A 20,373-nucleotide genomic window follows, 5' to 3' on the forward strand; every position below is an offset into this window, starting at 1 on the left:
GTTCCTCTCCAGTCTGAAACAATTCAACTGTACATCTGTTCAAGTCTCCTCTAAAAAGGAGAAGAACAAACAATTGACACTTAATTGCTCAAAGGCAAACAACACAAAATGCTCATTTCACTGCAACCATCTAGTGTTGCATCTGATTACACAAACATGTACATTCATCATCAAAACACTTTTTCGCAAATATTTTCAGGAGACACAGTGCAGCTGCTGTAATTTTGACAGTGCTGTAAACAAGGTACAGCAGCTGTAAATCTCACATAATGGAGACGTACAGGAATAACAACTGTGCGCATTTCCCCCTGAGGCAATTTTCCCTGAGGCAACTTTCCCTGAGGTAAACAGATTTGCCAGCCTACCCTTAAATCTGGACATAGTGTCGGACATTGAGATCGCTCTTTCTGTGGCGATACGACACGCAGAGCGCCGCAGGTGGGTGGGGGTCTGCAGTAAAGAGGTAGAAATCCTTTTGAGCACACAGTCATTGTGCCAGAACATTGTTTCATTTAGCTGGAAAAACACCCCAGGTAATGTACAGAGGCATCTTTGGCTACATACAGTCAAAGATCAATTTTGAATAAAAATTCTAGGGCCAGATATTTTTCACGTCAGTGGCACATCTAAAAAAAAAAAAAAAGTAACAAAATAGGACAGAGCTTCCTGTTGCCATAATTCAACAAATTACACACTTTTTAGGAGACAATGTTCTATCTTGTAAAAAAAAAAATAAAAGCAGCAATATTTGAGACTTTCTTGGCACAGTGTAAGCATTTGCATCCCCTCTAATTTGATGCAGGCTGCAATTATGTATGACTAATGGATAGGAAGCTTCAGTATTCACTGTTGCTATTTTGCGCCAGTGTTCTTTTAAACTGTTGATCTATGTATTGAAACAACTGTGATTAATACATATTATTAGCATAAAAGCATTATTTGAATGCCAAAACATTACTTGTATGTGGATGGCATGCAAAGTGTCCTGTTTTGTTTTGTTGTGTGAGTGTGTGTGTTTGTGTTCATTTTTTTACTGAGCTGCTATCACACCACACTCATTAAGTACAAAATGGAAAACAAAGCCCGGCCTATCATTCTGGTTGATTCCATGCAAACGAGACACAATGATTCGGGTGTTGTTAGCCGGGCTAAACTTTGTGTCTAACCAGTTTCACTTTGATCATGAAAAGAGAATTAATTAGAGGAACCTTTCAAGGCTTAAGTGGGAGGATCTGAAGTCTAACTGTTTTCCACAGTGTTTTATTGCAATTGTACTCAAAGTACCCCAGAGAAAGGAGTGGTTGCCATGGTAAATTGAATTGATAAGGCACATTGGTCTGTGCACACTTTAGGTGAAGTGATGTTTGGGGTTTTTTTTTCTGTACACTGGTCTGGCAAGATGGCAGAGAGGCTGAAGAATGTATTTAGGGATGTTCTATATATCATGCTCCATATTTCTTTTTAATGATGGTCAGACAAGGACATTCATTTGTCACACTGAAAGTACTTATTCATGCAGTCTGAACTGTACGTACTGTACCATGCAGACTTTTACATATTGCTTCATTTTTATTTTTTATTATACTGCTGAGAAACTAGCACTCCTTATGACCATAGCAATACAACAAGGATATAAAACTAAGAAGGAACATATTTTTTACAGCAGAGCATCACTCCAATCAGTGAGCGAGGCAGAAATTATTACACCATATCATACACCATCATCATCTGGTTATTATTATCTTAGATTTTGCATGGACTCTTACTCATAATTCAGTAGTATGAGTAGTAGGAAGTATTCAGATCATTTACTTAAGTAAATGTTGCAATATCACAATGGGAAATTACTTTAAGTAAAAGTCCTGCATTAAAAATTCTACTTGAGTCAAAGTACAGAAGTATGATCATCAAAATATACTTTAAGTATTGAAAGTAAAAGTACTCATTATGCAGAAATGACCCTTTCCAAGTGTTAAATTACTGAGTCAAATTACTGAGTCCCTGAAGACCCAAAAGATCATATTTTACATGAATTCAGGACTTTGGGCGCAAGTTATTATCTTGTGCAGCAAGGGGAAAAAAATCAAGACTTTGGGGGCTCTGTATCAATCATATTACATGACTGGATTATTATTAATGCGTTAAAATGTAAGCAGAATTTCTATGTAGCTGGTTGAGGTGGTGCTAATTTGAACTGTTTTTTAAACTCTTGGGCAGTTCGAAGACTGAGGTATTTCCACTCCTTTTACCTGATGAGACCTTTTTACAGGGCTGGTGCAAACATTCAGACAGCTCTCTTACTCTACTGTTAGTTTTGTTGTGGGACAAGTGACAACTTTATCATTTTTATTAGTACATGAAGTTTAGTGACTTCACTTAAATCCTGGCATAGCTGTGCACAACTTGAACCTGAGCAGGTATAATCAGCCACAATAACTGAAACTCCTACATGGCCTTTAATCTTTAAATTTTCTAGGATTGTATAAATTGGTCACATGTTTTTATGCATGTAATCTACATCTGAAATACATAAAACAGATTCACAACAGAATGGGTGCATGAATATAACCTATATCAACAATAGCTGTAAATTCTGTACATTCTGTTCATGACAGTTTAATGTTAAACATTTCCTTAACATACTGTATTAACAGTGTGTAATTAGCTTGGCTCTATGGTGGTTGTTTGCCCTTTCTTTAAGTTGCGCTCATATAATCTTAATAAAATGCATGACCAAATTTCAGTAATGCCCACCATAATTACTAGGGCAGTGACTATTTAATTAATCACTAAATGTGGATTATAATATGCTCATGAGGGCATTTACAGTTAATTTCTAGCTCAAAAAACATGAATAAATGAGGTAATGTCAAAGTTAAGTGTTAGTTCAACAGAAGTTAATGCATTACTGTAACTAACATTACATGGCATCCTTATTATATAATAAAACCCAAAAAAGATTGAGTTCAAAGACTTATCAGAATGCAGACTCTTTATCATTAAGATGGGGATTGGGGAAAGGATAATAACTGGGGTTAATGTGGGGATTGTAATCATGATGACAAAAACTTGAGATAATCTTAGTTTTACAGTGGCTTCATAAAGCACCAGACATCTGAATCAAAAAATATACTTTAAGCCACATCAAAAATGGCACATAGAGATATTGAAGTAGCATTTCTAAAAACTGCACTTAGATTGATCTAACACCACTCCATAATTTCATTAAAATGTTTCCTGCTTTAAAAGATAAGCCCTTACTTTTCATTTTGCAGATTACAAAGTACCATTATTATCAGTTAATTATTCTCAGTGAATAGAGGCTTTAATGAATAAAATGTCTACATACTGTAATAGCAATGATTCACTCTCTTTTAATGATGGCTAAATCTCCTCACTGAGAAACACTTCCCGTGCCTTGGTGCAGACATATAAAATCCACAAGGAAATGGGTTTGAACTTTAGATGCAAAAAAATAGCTGTCATGAGTTTAATCATTGGCTTTTACTTCAGATACGGAAAGTGGTTTTGAAAACTACAAAATAAGCACTAATTAGATCAACAGTTGACCATATAAAATCCAATTTGAATTTATGGATGGCTGGAAACAAAGAAAAAAAGAATTTTCCATCAACTGTATGTTGTTAAAAATACTACAAATAATGATACACAAGTCATGGTCATAAGCCAGACAGCTACTCGAGTTACTGGTCTTTAACTAACAGCAAAGCCGCAATTCATTTGTTTATTTGTCTGTTTTAGATTTGTCTTTTTCTTAGATCTTGTTGAGCATGGCTAATGTGCCTGTAGTAGCTTTTGTAGGACTGGCCCTCATGTAAGATCACTCTTACAACTGTTTGCGTAATGCTGCCGTATAATGACATGATACACTAATAGGACTAGTCCATAATAATAATTCAAAAATCAATGTCAGCTGGGATCGACTCCAGCCCTCCCGCAACCCTACAAAAGGATAAGCGGGTATAGCTAATGGATGGATGGATGAAAAAAACTATCAAATTCCTGAAGGCTACAATATGCAGCTTTTCACCTTGAGGCAGCAAAGTGCATTGTGAGTCCTTTATTTGTCCCCTCAGGTGTGCAGGTTAGGCCAGCACTTGTCACTCAATTTGATGGGCTGTTGAGACGACATTCAGCCTGGGGCTGTGGTAACATAAAGCCACCATAGCCACTGAATACATGGACAGAGGAAGTTAATCTAAAAAATAAAGAAATATGGTAACCACAACCAGCAAACCACCAGCTATACCCATGTGACAGACACCCAAAACAAATGTATGCACCCCAGAACATCCAGAAGGCTCCAAAAACAGCCAACTTCCAGCAAAAAGAGGATATTAGGTGTGTGCACACAGGGTCACAGGCAAACAGAATAATACTGTAGTTCCTTTATTTTTTGAACTGTGAGAAGATTAATATTTCTAATCAAACGGACATTCCAAAACTACAGTGGCCAAGAGAGGTGAACCCACTGCAAGTTAAGAAAACACATGCAAATAGATAATACACAAGCAAATGAAGAAAACATCTTCGCCACTTTGACAACACATAGGCAGAAACATGCTGACAATAGAGAAACACAAGGAAATAGAAAAATGCTGCATGTTCAACACAACGTAAATTTCCCCCGGGGCACTAAAAAGTTTTACTTATTTGTAGCCTTTGTTTTCTAAATGTGATGAATGTGTTGTTAAAATGGTGAACATGTTTTCTTCAGTTTTGTCTATTTGCTCGTATTTTCCCAGATTTAATTACCAAACACAGTTACATTAACTGCATATAAACCTTCCAGTTATTCCCAACACTTAGGCTAAAGTAAAAACAAGGAAACAAAAGATGCATATACACACATACTCACAGAGTTCTTCAGGAATGTCACTGCAGTTATTTCAAATAGCATGCTTATAGACATTTGAAATGACTTAACTAAGAAGATGTATTCAATAGCACAAAGCTGTGAGGCAAATACAGGCTGTCAGAGCAAGATGCTGCTCTAGATTGACACTGTGCTGATTACAGTACAATTTAAAGAAAGCAGCTTATTTCTGACTGCAACACACGTACTATCAGCTGAAAATAACTACTCAGTTGTGTCTGACAGAGCTCCGGTCAATATTGTCAATGGCTGAGTAGCTGGTAGCCATGGTGAGATGGTGTTTGGCCTGATCTGCGACTTCTCTCCTCCTAATTGCTTAAGTTACTTCATTGTGTTTGACTGTGTATTTCTGTTTCTGTCTCTCTCTAAGGCTTGTATGTACACACACATTATTGTGAGAAATCAGGTTAAGCAAGAACATCTATAGTATACAACATAATAGATTTTATTTCCTGTTGAATAGATTTAATAGACTGAATGCAAACAAATTTTCCCTGCCACAATATTCGACTGTAGCTAGCTAGCAATGTACACACCGACCTTGTGTGTGCAGAGTGGACAAGAGCTTGACTGTGTGACAGCTCAGCCACTAAATGAAATTCCATGTCTATTGTTATTTTCCACCAAACCCCTCACTTTTTCTTGTCTCTGTATGTTCACAAACTGGTATCACAATGCCTCTGGGAAAGGCACAAACTTTTCATTCAAGTTGAAACATTTTAAACTCACATGGACGTGTCTTTACTTCAGTTCATGACTGTATATGCGATTGCACCGCCTCTAAAGTTCGCTTTGCACTCAGTCTGAACACACCTTAATGCCTGATGTACACTGGCTGCGCAGCAAAACAACACAGCCCTGAAACAGCAGCAGCTGCAGTCTACACTGTATCCAATCAGCCACAGTACTGAAAAGCATTCACAGCCCAATACACAATTCTTTTTCTAAAAAATTGCCTTAAAAGATGCTTTGTATCGCTATGACATCAGATGTCATAAAAAAAAGGCAGCTGAAATGCAGTGGTGTACAGTAGACAGATGGTGGTGGTTTAGCTTATTATTTAGCAACTCAACTTATTCTGACCCTTTACATGCAGTTGGTCAGTAATTTTTCTCCTATCTCCTACCTGACAGCTGCCACAGTGAGAGTGCCCCACCCTCAGTCTTTCTCATGCAAATGCTCCCACTAAAAAAGGTTCAGGTGCAGGTGATGGGTTATCTAGAAATACTAAGTCAAAGGCAGCTGGATTTGCTTTTTAATCATGAAAAAACTGATCTCCACTCAACCAAGAGGCTTCATCAGCTCAACTGAAAGCTGGCTGGTTAAGATGCTGCTTTCTGATGATAAGAGCAAAATCCTGTATGGTGTTAGTACAGTGACTTAATTTATAAGCAGCAGCCTTTAAATTTCAAGTTCAAACAAAGCCAATGACATAGACAAAGTCTCATTCTGAAAATCAACCATGCAGTACCAACCACAGTGAGTAAATGTCAGCCTGTGCGCTTAGATGTCACTTCTACATGTACGAATCTAAATTTAAAAAAGTTTACAGAGCCACACTAACGGCTCTGTGAGCTAATTTCTACTGTCAGCATGCTAACATGCTCATAATGACAATGTTAACATGAGGTATAATATTTACAATGTTCATCATCATCATAGTTTAGTGTGTTAGCAAGCTAACATTTGGTAATGATTGCAAAACACAAAGTACACCCGAGGCTGATGGGAATGTGGCGCTAGAGGAAAAGTCAGAGGATCACCAATATCAATAGGATTCATTGTCTGGAGAGCATGAATGGTCCAAAGCTAAATTTCAGCATGCTAACATGATCAAAATGACAATGCTAACATTCTGATAACAGCTGTAATGTTTACTTTGCTAAGCATCTTAGTTTACCATGTTAGCATGCTACAGTAACATTTGCTAATTTGTGCCAAACACAAAGTACAGCAGAGTAATGTCATTAGTTTTGCAGGTAAAATCAGTAGAGTCAGTAGGATTCACCTCCTGGGGACCATGAATGTCTACAATCCATTCAATAGTTGTTGAGATATTTCTGTCTGAACCAAAGTGGTGGACCAACTGACCAACATTACCATCTTTAGAGCTACGCTGCTAGCATGCTGAAAACAAGACTTCAATATGTATTATTTCAATATAGCCTACATGTAGAAGTTACTCCATTAAACACAGGGAACTGAATTTGAGTTTTTTTTGTTGCTAATTTTACATCTTGAATCAGTACAGGTAATTTGGCACACAATCAACATAGTTTGTCATTGTGGGCATAAAAGGTGGAATTATCCTGTAAAATAAACTAAAACATAATTAAATTCCATATTTCGGTGCTGTTACCCTTTAAGAGAACTGTTACAGATATAGCGTTATGCAGTTATATAAACAGTGCCATTAGCCAGCCAGATGCAAAATGCTACTTGTAAAAGGTCTAGGACAGATGGGGGGCAGGGTGTTAGATCTGGGAGCATGACTGTGAAGCACAGACCTGGTGTAAACCTTTGAACTCTACATGATGGATTGCTTCCATCAACAAGCTGCTGGTGATGTTGTGCGGAGTCCAAGATGTGCAGTGTTCCTGCAAGTACAAGCTGCAGGTGAAATGGAAGATATTTTTCAGAACATACAGAGAGGGAGAGTTGACAGAGAGGCCATGACAGACATTAACAACAAGGGGTAAATATATAGAAATTACAGCATTACTTTTTACAGCATTAGATTTACACAGTACTGTTTTTCTTTTTTCACTTAAGCCTCTGACATAAAGAAGGGCATTGCAGACTCCTTTGAATTTCACTGTGGCCTAGTTCAAAGATGTACAGACCCTTAGCTAAATTCCATGCTAGATTCAGGGCCATACAAAAACTTCAGTAGAGGTTGCTCAATCACCCATTCATTCACTCACTGACTCTGTTAGCCTCTTATGGGCACACGTGGAGCGTTCCCACCCAGCGGCTAATCTCTAGTTCCCTGTGCTAGATTTCCTGCTTGAATGCACTGTAATGACATTTATATCATTTTGTGAGTGGCCTAGTCATATTCCTTATAATTCCACCCACTCACAAATGTGCATTACATTATGCTGTATATGGAAGAAACATTGTGATGATTACAGAATGAATTGTAAATTGGAGTGAATCTCTCATAAATTGCCCATCATGGCTCCTGCTTGGCTGGTTATCATTAATTTCCATGTGGCGTATGCTTTAAATATGAATTCTCCCACAAAGCGTTTAATCAACAGTACATGTGCTTGGAGTGCTTCTAGAGGCCCAGAAGGTGTTAAATGAATCATGGATTGCTGCTGGTCCTCTGGTACAGGGACTTGCAAGGTCATATCTGGCTGAAAGGGCAGAGGACTAATAAACTACTCTCCCAAATTACTTTACCTAACTGTAAGAGTCTAACTGTAATGCCCAAATATTATCAAAGGATGTCATTTTGTGTAGCCCCTGAACCTGGTGTTTCATTCCTCTTTTAATTGAGATTCACTGTGATTCTCCTCAAACTGGAGACATACAGTTAACAGTTGGTTTTGCAACTGGGAGCTCAGAATTTGGTGGAGTGACAAAAGGTCTCATTCACTAACAGATTATATGCACAAATCTAGGCTTAAGCACATTTTATGGACAATCAGTGGGCTCATTAATTAGGTCTTACTTGAATTTATTCTTACTGTGGGAACAAATGTAGAGCTAACTTATACCACTGCAAATATTATAAAAGCCCCTAGTGCGAAAAATTATATGGCCAAACTTTGACAGAATGTAATTAGCATATTAGAAACACAATCAGTAACAACTGGTTAATATTAGAGCTAAACTGATAAATTGGCAGATTGGTATCGGTGTATATGTCAGCCGATAAGTGAGGAGAAACGTCATTACAGGAATGTCAAAGATATGTTTGCGGAAAATATGGAAACAGTCTCTTTTACATATTTTGTCCACCAGAGAACACTGACAAGTTTATTTTTCAACTGTCAAGTATTCTGCTCAGAAACAATTTGGTCACAACTCTTTAATAATATATAATAATAATTTAATTCAATTCAATTATTATTTATATATTCATAACAGAAGTTATCAATTTAGGGGATCATTATAAAAAAGTCTATATCAGCAATATACCGCCAGATTTTTTTAACTCACAAATATTGATACCAGTATCTGCGTCAAAAATCCAGTATCATAATATTATTAAAGCTGTATTGAGAGATTTTTCTACCACTAGGGGGCAGAAAGGTTTCAGAACAAACACTCAGAAACACAGCCTTAAGATGTAATTGGCTTATTGAGTAGTTATGGATAACGAGCTACACGTGTAACTGCCTACATAAACAGAACATATACATAATATATATAAATTTAAATCAAATATTCACTGACCTTGTACTTCTGGATTGGTCCACCAACTCTTGAGAAAAATATCTGGGTCTTTAGCTGGCTAAATGCTTGACTTTCTTCACTAGTCACTGTTTATTTCTTCTATCTGTCCCAACTCTTAGCTTTACTGAGAAAACAGCTGCCTACTTATATAAGGAGGTTAATGACAATCAATCATACTGTTTATGTGCAGGTTAGATAACCAAAACAATGAGCTAAAAGCTCAGAGGACTCCAAGGTCACCATCCATGGATTTAGTGTGGAATAGTTTGGACATAATGTGTGGTGCAGTGAGATGTATTAATTAGATGTGATATGGTATTGTAATGCTGCACTTCCACTATGTCGGTTTTAAAAATGTCAAAACCACAATAAAAAGTTGATCACAAAACAAAAATATCTCTCAGTGCAGCTTCAAAGTTGGCCTTGTTTGCACTCATAGCCATCAATGGAGTGCTCCTTAATTTCCATATCAGACTTTCGTAGTAATTGACATCAGCCCAAGTGCACACTTCATGGTGACAGAGACACAGCATCACTGCCTCTGTTATTGCAATCCAAGCCTGTTTTTTTCCTCACCGCAGACACTCCAGGGGAGATAAGGAAAAAAAACGCCCTTTTGGCTTCAACTTCTAAATTAAACACTTCCATTTCAATATTGATAAAACGTCTTCTTTTTTTAAAAACTTTTATGGCAATAATTTTCGGTAAGACTTCCATATGCATAAAACTGGTTCGCAAGTGTCTTGAACACATTATTTTTTGTGCCTAAAGAGTGATTTTTCCCTCACATAAATATGTTATTTATAAATTAGACCCAACAAGAGCAACACATAGGAAGATGCTTACCATAGAATACCAAACAAATTTCATAGATTGTGTCCTAACAGTCTCTCTCAAGGTTCAAGGAATTTATGGTCATGTGCATTATAGTCATACTGTCACACACAGTGTTATATACAGTGCAAGCAAAGCACAGTGTTTTCATGTATACAGTGTACAGTTGTAATGTGTTTGTCTGAATGTAACCGTCTCTTTATAAATGTGACCAATTATTGGAATACACTGCTGCATTAATAAATGACCTACATTTTTTTGTTACAGTATCACTGTGAAACTAGCTAATATCCAACCAGCCTGAGTGAAGTCATCTTACCACTTTCAAGCATTCTCACTCAAAACCATGACTTTATTTACACAGTATTACATTTCCTGTAAGTCACAAAGCAGATGCTTTTTTATCTTTGCCAAGCAAGTATCCTTCGGTGGAGATAAATTTTGAACTTGTTACTGTCTGTAGTGTTGAAAAGACTGTTGGCTGCTCATCTAGTCATCTATTCACCATCTGTTGACTTTGAGACACAGTTACCAGGTTATCGCTCTCTTTGGGCTTCAGTGTTTGTGCTGTTTTGGACTTTTACTGACTGCAGGTTTTTGACAGGACAGTTTGTTTAGCTTGCTGGTTTGTATAATGCAATGCCAGAATCAGTTTTGGTGAGTGAAGAAATGCATGTAATGATGCACTCATGGCAAGCTGTGGCTTGTTCACAGAGATTAGTGTCAACACACACGCACACTCTCTCTCTTAAATACGCACACATTCTATAGTAGTAGCAGAGGATGCGATCCTACTCAATGCATAAGCGCCCAAGTGGCACCTTGCATTAAAAATGTGCCTGGCATTGCCACTAAGTGTTGTCAAATGCTCCATAAACTGGAAAAGTTAACATTCCCCAAAGGCATATCAGAACAGCTTCACAAACCTACAGTAAAACTCTTTTTCTGGGATCTTAACATTCTGAATACAGACACAGTGTTTCTTCATTAGGTTTTGAAGTATGGAGAAAACTTTCATCTCACATCCATCCAATAGCAGCGGTTAGGTAAAATGATGAGCATGTTGAAACAAAATTGTTGGGCACAGTGCATACACTCTGCACTCCCATTGAACCCTGTGTCTGTGAGGTCAGATGTTGGAAGTGCACACACATTTTCCACCGACCCCAAACAAATTCTAGTGCTAAACAACACTTTACCGAGCCAGCTACTGTATCTGCTGTTCTCAGTATTTAAACAGTAGTTGAAAATGTCTTTACTCGCATAACAACATTAACCACTGTCAGTAACTAGACAGATTAAAAGAAGCACATGTTCCAGTATAATCACCTCATCAGCAGGAATTTCACAATTTCACAAAAATAGAAAACAACAGAAGCTGGAGGCAGTGTACTGTTTCCAGATCCACGTCTCCCCTCCTTTTAACTCGGCTCCACAGGGAGTGGAAGTGTGACAACTTTCTGTTTGCTGTTCCCCCCCACCTTACTGCCTGCACAAACTTCCTATGTTACTCTTGGGAGGTTCACCAGGCTGTTTTAACTTTAGCAGACTTTATTTTACTTTAATTGTCCTGTCCCTGAGCGCAGAAAATGCATCCTCTCTCCTCCCAGATGAACTCTCAGTTGGTTTTATAGTTGCTGTTTTTTTCATTGTGTAGGCTACACTAATTCCCTCTGCTATGGATGATTAAAGAAAACAGTGTCTTGGAAAAACTGTTTGACAACACATCTGACAACACATCGTCTTTTAGATAGAGGAGCTGTATATCAGTAATTTAAGCTGTTTTTACCTTCTTGACATTGTGTGTTACAGAAGGACGGAAAGCTTTGAAATATACCAACAAGTATCAAAATGTCTTCTATGGAAAATCTTATTGAGTGCAAACTGCTAGTGTGCAACAATTTCAACATGCAAACAAGTATGAACAACATGTGCAAGGCTCAAACCAGAAAGCCTCCCGTGGGATTTTCGTAAAATTATGCAAAGCAATCTTTGCATATATATACACTTTGATGCCTCTAGTAAATAAAACTGGTAGTCATTTGGCTGTTTACTGTCTGTCTCCCATATATCCTGAGTGCGTGAATGGTGCATGTAAAATGCCTATTGTCTCTTTCAGCCTCCAGACTCAGCACACAGTTAAAGTTTAGCCATCTGTTTCCACACATGACCTTTCTTTTTAATTGCCTAAATTAGAGGAGAATGAGGAAGACTGGCTGGATGCTCACTCCTGTCCAATTCTAATATTGAAGAAACAATTGTTATTTACAGTGACAAATAGCGCGGGGGAGCTATGTCTGTGTCAGCTGCTTTCCACCTGGCCATGTTGAACACCTGCCCAGAGCCAGTTTGGTTCACTGCAGATGGCTAAGGTGAGCTTTCTATCCTCAACAACCTTTCCTGCAGGCGGCACCTTGTGCATGGAGAGAGCTGCACTATCCAGTCAGTGCTTTATCATGTTAATTCCTGCTCCCTGATATTAACTTCTTGCAGTATTGAATATGAGAAGCTGCAGAGTCGAAGGAGAAAATAGAATTAGCGTGGATGAATGGAGGATGATAGATTAATCAACAACACAATCATGCACGTTTATTCTTACAACACAGGATTTAATCTTATTAAAATGTTGCCCAATATTGCTTATTTGTTGTATAATATGATCCATTATTTCTTACAGATAAATGTAAAGGAACACATGGTCTTATAGGAACACATTTTAAGTCCTACTGTACTTTCATTTAAATCAGGTTTTTGTGCTGGTTTCCACAGAGGTTGCATACACTTTCTGTGCAGCTAATCATGCGGTTTTGTGTTGGATGCTAGAATATCCTCCAGTTCTCAGTGTGACTTCCGTGGCTGAATAGGTATTAAGGATAATGCTCCCATAGTGAAAAATATTTGGTATACTTCAGTCCCCTAATTAAGGCACTTGTCAGGGTGGTATTAACACACAGAACAGATAGGCAGCTATTTATTATAAACTATTCATCTGATAAGCTTGTTACTGTACACAAGAGATTACATCACATTGATCATTCTTTTTAACCAGAAATTTATTTTTCAATGGATCTTTGCAAAACACAACCCACTTACAAAATACAATAATTACATATCCTGGGAATAGTTTCTATTATTGACCTTTTCTCTAGATGTAACATGTTAGTATTACTAATTAAAAGTTGCTCCCTTTAGTTGACCTACCGATTCATCTTTTTGTATTTAATTACTCTATTCCCACTAAAGAACTGATTAGTGTGCAGGTCAACAATTCTCGAAGCTAACCAGGTTAACAAAAAAGGTGAGCATGTGAAAAACAATTATTTGTATCCACAGCCGTCAGTCACGTAGCCATTTTTGGTTCAAAATCTGATGCATTTTCATTGTGTTTGAAGAAAGAGGAATCCGGGGAAATGCCAGGAGCCATTGTTCTTCTGATACCCAGACAAACACAAAGCTAAGACCGACTGTAACAAAGCAGATCATCTCCTGTATGTCTTCTTGTTCTCTTTTCAATGGAGAGTTATGACAGACTGCCATGGTGCTCTATAAAAAAATTAAGGCTTGTAAAATAAGATAGGTACCTCCTAGTAAGCTTTGTGAAAAATTGAGAGACAAGAGAAAAAAGACCTTGAGACAAATTTCCAACCTCATTATTTGTTGCCGACAAAATGTATTGGCCTCAGTGGAGGTCGGACCATTGTTGTGACTGTGGTCGGGGGTTGATGTGTGGCTAGTGGGCAGAGGTTTCAGGGTCACGCACTGACATGCCTCAAGGAAGGTGTGTAATGAAGCATTAGACACAGCTGGTGTTTGCCAGGGCAGGCCCCAAGTTACAACCACGAATGAAAGGTCATTTTTGGACCAAAACTGTTTTAGATTAAATGAGTGTTTTTGTGGTGCTGGGGAGGAGGTGCGGGCACTAGCTAAGGTTGGTAGACAGCAGGTTAACCTTGGTTTGGGGTGGCACACAGAATTACCTAAAGACTAAGAAAAGATGACAAATGACTTTGATAGCGTGTGTTTGACCACCAAACCTCTTTGTCAATGTATCCCTGCACAGCGCCAAAGAGAAATGCAGGGGAAAGCACCGCAAAGCAGATCTCATCAAGTAATGTATAGCGGCATTACAATGAACGACGAAGGGTAACCCAGGGGTAATCGATAATTTGAGCCACCAATCTGTTCCAGGTGCTTTATGATGTGACTGAGGTAATTATCACCAGATCAATAAAATAGTTTGTTGTGCAGAGGAATAGGTGAGGGAGGGGTAATTGGTTTGTGCTGCTGAACTGATCTTATGTATGTATTTTTCTAACCTGGGGATAAGGGTTAAAAATTATTCTCTCTAGAAGTAGGAAAAGTCTGTTTGTCCTGCACTATTCGCTCCCTCTGGGTTCAGGACCAATTTTCTGAGATGTTCATGGGTTTATTTGCATTTGCATGCATCATTAAACACTCACAAAGGGAGCTTTGGTGAGTCTTGTAGCAAAGAAGAATGAACCGAGATCGGGGCTAAAAAGAAAAGGAAAAAGAGAGAAGGGATGAGGAAAGAGGATGGCCAACTTCAGAGCAGAGTAATGACTAAAGCTGCTTGCGTCTCTTTGCAAGAAAAAAATGCTCATAAAACTGATAATGAAAACACAGATTAACAGTTTTCACTGACCTTTGACTGCCATGTGCATTGGGCGTTGTTTGGATACAGCTACTGCAACAGAGACAAGCTGTAGAAAAAGAGAGAGGGAACCGTTTTTGGACCACATTTTATAAGATGTGTTCAGGTGAAAAAGAACACCCAGTTTGGTAGCCCACTTCAGTTTTTTTTCTTACACTTTTCTTCTCTTTGTGTGGTTGCTTGGTACTTGGTGTGCATCATGACTCTTAAAATCCAGGTGACAACAAGAATGTGTAGCTACAGTCCAAAAAAGACAAAAAAAATAACTATTAAGTTTAAGAGTTAAGAGTTTTTGGCCACTTGGGGGCAGCACAACAAGTTGTAAACACAACACTGACATATACACTGACCTTACGAAGTTGATATGGTGAACGAGCTAGCAAATAGTTGCCTATAAGTCCAAAATTCACTCTATTTCTGGGGGAAATATTTGGCTCTTTAGCTTCTAAATGCTTGACTATGTTCACCAGCTTTTTTTTTTTTTTTTAGCTTTTTCACTGAAAACAGCTACCTGCTGCGGCTGTAAACAAGGTTGATGAACAGTAAAGCTGCTGGCTGTGAGACCAGAACAATGAGCTGAAAGATGCTAAAACGCACCGTAGAGCTGAGGGGAACTGCAGAGTTGGATGACAATTCTCTTTTGGTTTGTCACTACGAGCAACCTCTTTTACATTGCATGTTGTCATTTAACCCACTGTTAATATAAAAATATTGATTAGTGCAGCTTTAAAGTCTTTAGTAAGAAGGGATCCATTTAACATTTATATTTAACTGAAGAAATTCAAATTGGTTTCCAAAGTATATTTACTTAGTGTATAATGTAAATTGCAAGATATTTAAAGTTATGCATTGTGTGTTGAGGAGAGTATTTGAGTTTAAATTGGAGCAATTCTGAAGCATTCATACTGTCATCTTAAAAAATACCTTTAGGGAATTTACAACTGTAGAATTGGTGAAACCAGGACTGTAGGTGAAGAGGACAGGGTGGAATGAAAGATGGTGGGAGGCCATGATGAGCCAAGATGAGTGTGACTTTGAGGTGGGGAATGTTGGTAATAGAGCTCCCACTAGGTTGGCCTGGTGACCTGGAGGGGGTGAAATCATCTGAGGTGTTTTTATGTTAAACCTCCTTGAGAGCGATGTTTCCAAAAGGTAAAAGCTTATTCATGTCGATATGCATTTCCACCTTTGACTGGCCTTTTGTGGCTTTAGCTATTAATCTTCCTGATGCTGCTCTACACCTGCCTCACGTCGTCTTTCTTGCAGACAAATCTCCTCAAAGACTCTTTTCTTTATTTTACAGTTCATCTCCCTGTGGGTTAACTTAACCTCCCGTCTGTCCTCAGCCTTTATTGACCTCTAATCTTGGGTTTGCTGTTGTTTTATATCACTGTTGGGTCCACCCAGTGTTCAAACGAAATGTTGTATAATTCTGTATAATTATTATGCAGCAGGAGACATCCAGAGTATCCTCATTGTGTGCCTCACAGAGAAGCATCCACTCCACACAAAACTGTCTTGTTCAACACCCATGAGACCACAATCTTACAGTCATGGTGGCAATGGATGATAGACTGATAGACAATGGACACACCTGTATACTTTGAAACAAGGTAAAACAGATTGTGAAGTGTGGAGGAGAAAAAGGTCAGTTTGGCAGTTTATATTTGCATACAGAAAATCCAGAATCTTAGTCCAGGGTTACACTTGTCTTTTCAGTGCAAATTTTGTGATTTGATGCAACAGATGCAACAAAAAAGCTGAATACATGACATATTGTCAAATGTTTTATGTAAACACCTAATTCTGTAATTAGATGTGTTGTTTCTGCTCAGTATTATACATTTTGCATACAATGGTATTGAGTGTAAGTTTTTTTGCTATCTATAGAGCAAGGCTGCACAGCAGACATGTTGTTGCTTGACTCATCATGGTCCTATAGTGTTCATTAAAAAATAAACCCAGCACATAACACCCTGTAGAACGGGGAATTGCCATTTTTAAACTTTGGTTTATGTATGAATTAACCAAACCGTATACGCCTAGCTGTTTCCCCCAGTTTCCAGGCTTTATGCTAAGCTAAGCTAACTGGCTGCTGGCTCCAGCTACATATTTAACGTACAGACATGAGAGTGGTATCAATCTTCTCATCTAACTCTCGGCAAGAAACAGAATATCACAAAATGTTTAACTATTCCTTAAAAAGTTGACTGTCCCCTGTACTTGTAGGTTAGGATTGCCTAATTAAGTTGCCATAGAGCATAATCTGTTGAAACATCTCTCAGAAATATACAGTATGTTGTCATGTACTGTATATGTAGGACAAAACAAATAACATGGTTATTTGTTTGGTCCTATTATTTTATCAGTGCTCTAAGAGTTTTGTATAAAAAGTCACAGCAGACTCAATTTGACAAGTAAAACTAAAATGACCAAATTTCCTTTCTGTTTTGTTGTTGCATTTAAGTGTTGATGTATTGAAAATGAGGATCTGGAATTTAATTTCTGACAAATCTGTCTAATCAGATGATGTCTAATCATTTGTATTCTTTTTCATTTTAATCTGAACTCTGTGAACCATCGTTCTTGTGCTGTTCACCTTCCCAGAACCAAACACAACAATATAATTTGTTTGTTGTGGTGAGTCCATCTCAGTTTGCCCTGCATCATAAGCATTTGCAGCAGTCTTAGTAATTCATTGTAAATGTGATTGATGCATGCAAAAACACTCTAAGACAGTATTGTAATCAATTATGTTTGATTTATTGTCTTTGCAGTTTCAGTATGCATTGTGTAGCCATTGTAACAACAGAAACTTTCGTTGCAGCCTCACTCACAGAACCGTAATCATTCTTTTTCCAACCCCTCGGTATGGTGTGGAATCAACGCTCCCAAGCTGTGCTCATCATATTTCATTACTGTAATTCACAATGAAGGTCATTTTTATGAATTGACTGAGGAAAGACCAGTTTTTGTCCAAACTTAATTAAAACTCAGGCGTAGCTTTCTGGGCAAGGCCTTTTTTTTTTCTTCCTCCATGATTCAATAATCAACAGAAGTAAATCATCTACAGTCTATTGCATCAGTCGCCAGCAGGCTGGAACAAATGCAAAAAATAAATAGACCTACTCTGGCATGCCCTGAGTTACTGGCACGAGCTGCAAGGTTACTCTGTGAGGCACTCGGAGGCACCTTTAAACCACATGGCTACAATTATCACACAGAGACTGTTTAAAGCACTGTGCTGTGATCTATGGAGTGTTGATCAGCTGTGATATCAGCTATAGATGTTATTTTATCATGTCATGTAATCACAATATATCCTCAGTGCTACTGGTGCCACTAGCTTCACTAATTACTAATGGTGATTTAATGTAACGTATGACCATTTCCTCTCCTGTGCAGGCCCCATTCCTGCACTGTTGTCCTTGTAAATTAGGTGTGCACCACTGATTAATGGTTAACAGCCACTATTCCAAGAGAAGCATCATCAGCAAAGCATTTAATTAAATGGTTGTCTCAATTACTTAGCAAACTAATGTAGCTTAAACAGAAGCTAACTTTATTAAACCATATGAAATGTCACCCACTCAGATGAAGTTGTACACAAACATTCAAATACTAATCTATATGGATACAGGTGTAAACCCATGTTAATTAAAAAATAAAGAATACAAAGGCAATGTAGGACATCAAAGGTTTTTTTTTTAAATGTGTATCTTCCCTAAAACAATAATTATAAAAAAGACTGGAAGACCGCTTTCTGTTAGATGACACAGCAATGGTACAATTTGCAGGATATTTTCAGAACCTGTATATTCCCTAAATCAAAAAAATTCCCTCCTCAAATTAATTGCTTCTATCAACTGGTTCAATTCCTGAGCTGCACTGCAAAAGACAAAGTGCCAAGCCAAACATGGTGCCCTGTGCCATCAATCATTGCTCTGTATTAACTACCCCACCTCCCATCGCAAAGAAAACAATTAAAGTTAAACTTGTTGATTTGTTATAGTAGACCATAAATCACGCTGGTATGTGAAACCCACCATCTCCTGGGGCCCCTTTTCATGTTCCTCGATCAGTGAGCTGAGGTTAGAAAGCACTGCTTTGAACTAGTCCAATGGTACTCGGTTATTTATTTATTTCCCTGTTTGTTTTGAATAAAATGATAGTTGCCTCAGTCACCTTAAAATATGTTGAATTAAAGCTCCTTACGTGAGCCTATAAGCACTGTACGCGTACATGTAGATAAAGCTCTTACATTATTTGAAAAGAAAAGAAAAAACACTTTTCAGAGGGAGGCAGATACTGAAGTCTTCAAGATTATGCCGCCTGTATGGCTTTATGTTTCTTCTGACTTCAGCACAGCGACAGGAGAGAAATATTGTCTGTTTATCTCAATAGGATGTAATTTTGAAACATGTAGTGACAGGTTGTTTTGAACAGCCAAAACGTTGCAGCTAATGAGCTGTTAGCTTCTCATAATGTTCTTTATTTTCAGGACTGGCTATTGTTATTTTTTGCCCCTACATTTCATCAGTTTTTGTTTTTGTTTTGACAATACAACCACACCGTGTGGCTGAGACTTTTCCATCACTCTTGGCCACTTCTCAGTAAGCTTTTCTGGGCCTGGCGGTGCCTTTGTCTGCCAGGGTAAAAGAGGTGGGCATTGTGATAATGCCTGGACTTTGAACGGATGACTAGGAGTGAGTCACCATTTCCAAGGCTTTGTCTTGAAAGGGTTTACTCCTTGGCCACTGCTACTCATTGTATGCATTATTAACAGAGGAAATGAGAGGGACCCCCTTTGCTTGCAGCATAACTGGCAGGATCATATCCCAGATCCAGTGATATTCAGGGATCATGCAGAGAGCACAGAAATTCTCTGCATGTTACGTTACGGGAGAGAGGAGGAAGAAGAGCCAATTTGATAATGAGACACAGCACAAAGGCTGTCCGTGGCTACTCGGCTTCAGCAGCACAGGAGACCTTGTTATTGTCCAGGGCAGGCCACGGGTCAGACAGTCTCTGTCTGAAAATTTTATGGATGGAAATTTGTCTGAAGAATATCAAGTGCACTGAGTCTGCACGGGTGATGAGACTTAACACATGTTTCATCGACTAAAGACACATCAAAATCCACAGACAGCCTCACCTTGTTAAATTGCACAACAAATTAAGTTAAGACAGCAAATTACAAGACTCCCAGTAGCTGGACAAATTACCGTAACCTGTTAAAATCAAGCCCCAGCGCTATTGGCTTAAATTTAATGTCAACAGATAGTTTATGTTTTCTTTTATGGAATTTCTTTTAATCCAATAATTGAATAAAAACATTATGCTCATCACCGTTTTTGTCTGCAAAGCTAATCTTCTTTCACATGGTTAGCACTCAGTGGCTGAAAAAGCAAATTAAGTTGTTGACACTGGATATTCATTACAGCCAGCCGTTTAAAAAACGTCACTTGTGTGGATTATAATTGTTTTGCTGCTGTCTATTAATCGTAAGGTTCACATTTGAAATAAATTAGATTCTGTGTAACAAATCTCTTTGTGCTGAGGG

The sequence above is a fragment of the Siniperca chuatsi genome, linkage group LG8, assembly GCF_020085105.1.
Source record: "Siniperca chuatsi isolate FFG_IHB_CAS linkage group LG8, ASM2008510v1, whole genome shotgun sequence".
Classification (NCBI taxonomy): Eukaryota; Metazoa; Chordata; class Actinopteri; order Centrarchiformes; family Sinipercidae; genus Siniperca; species Siniperca chuatsi.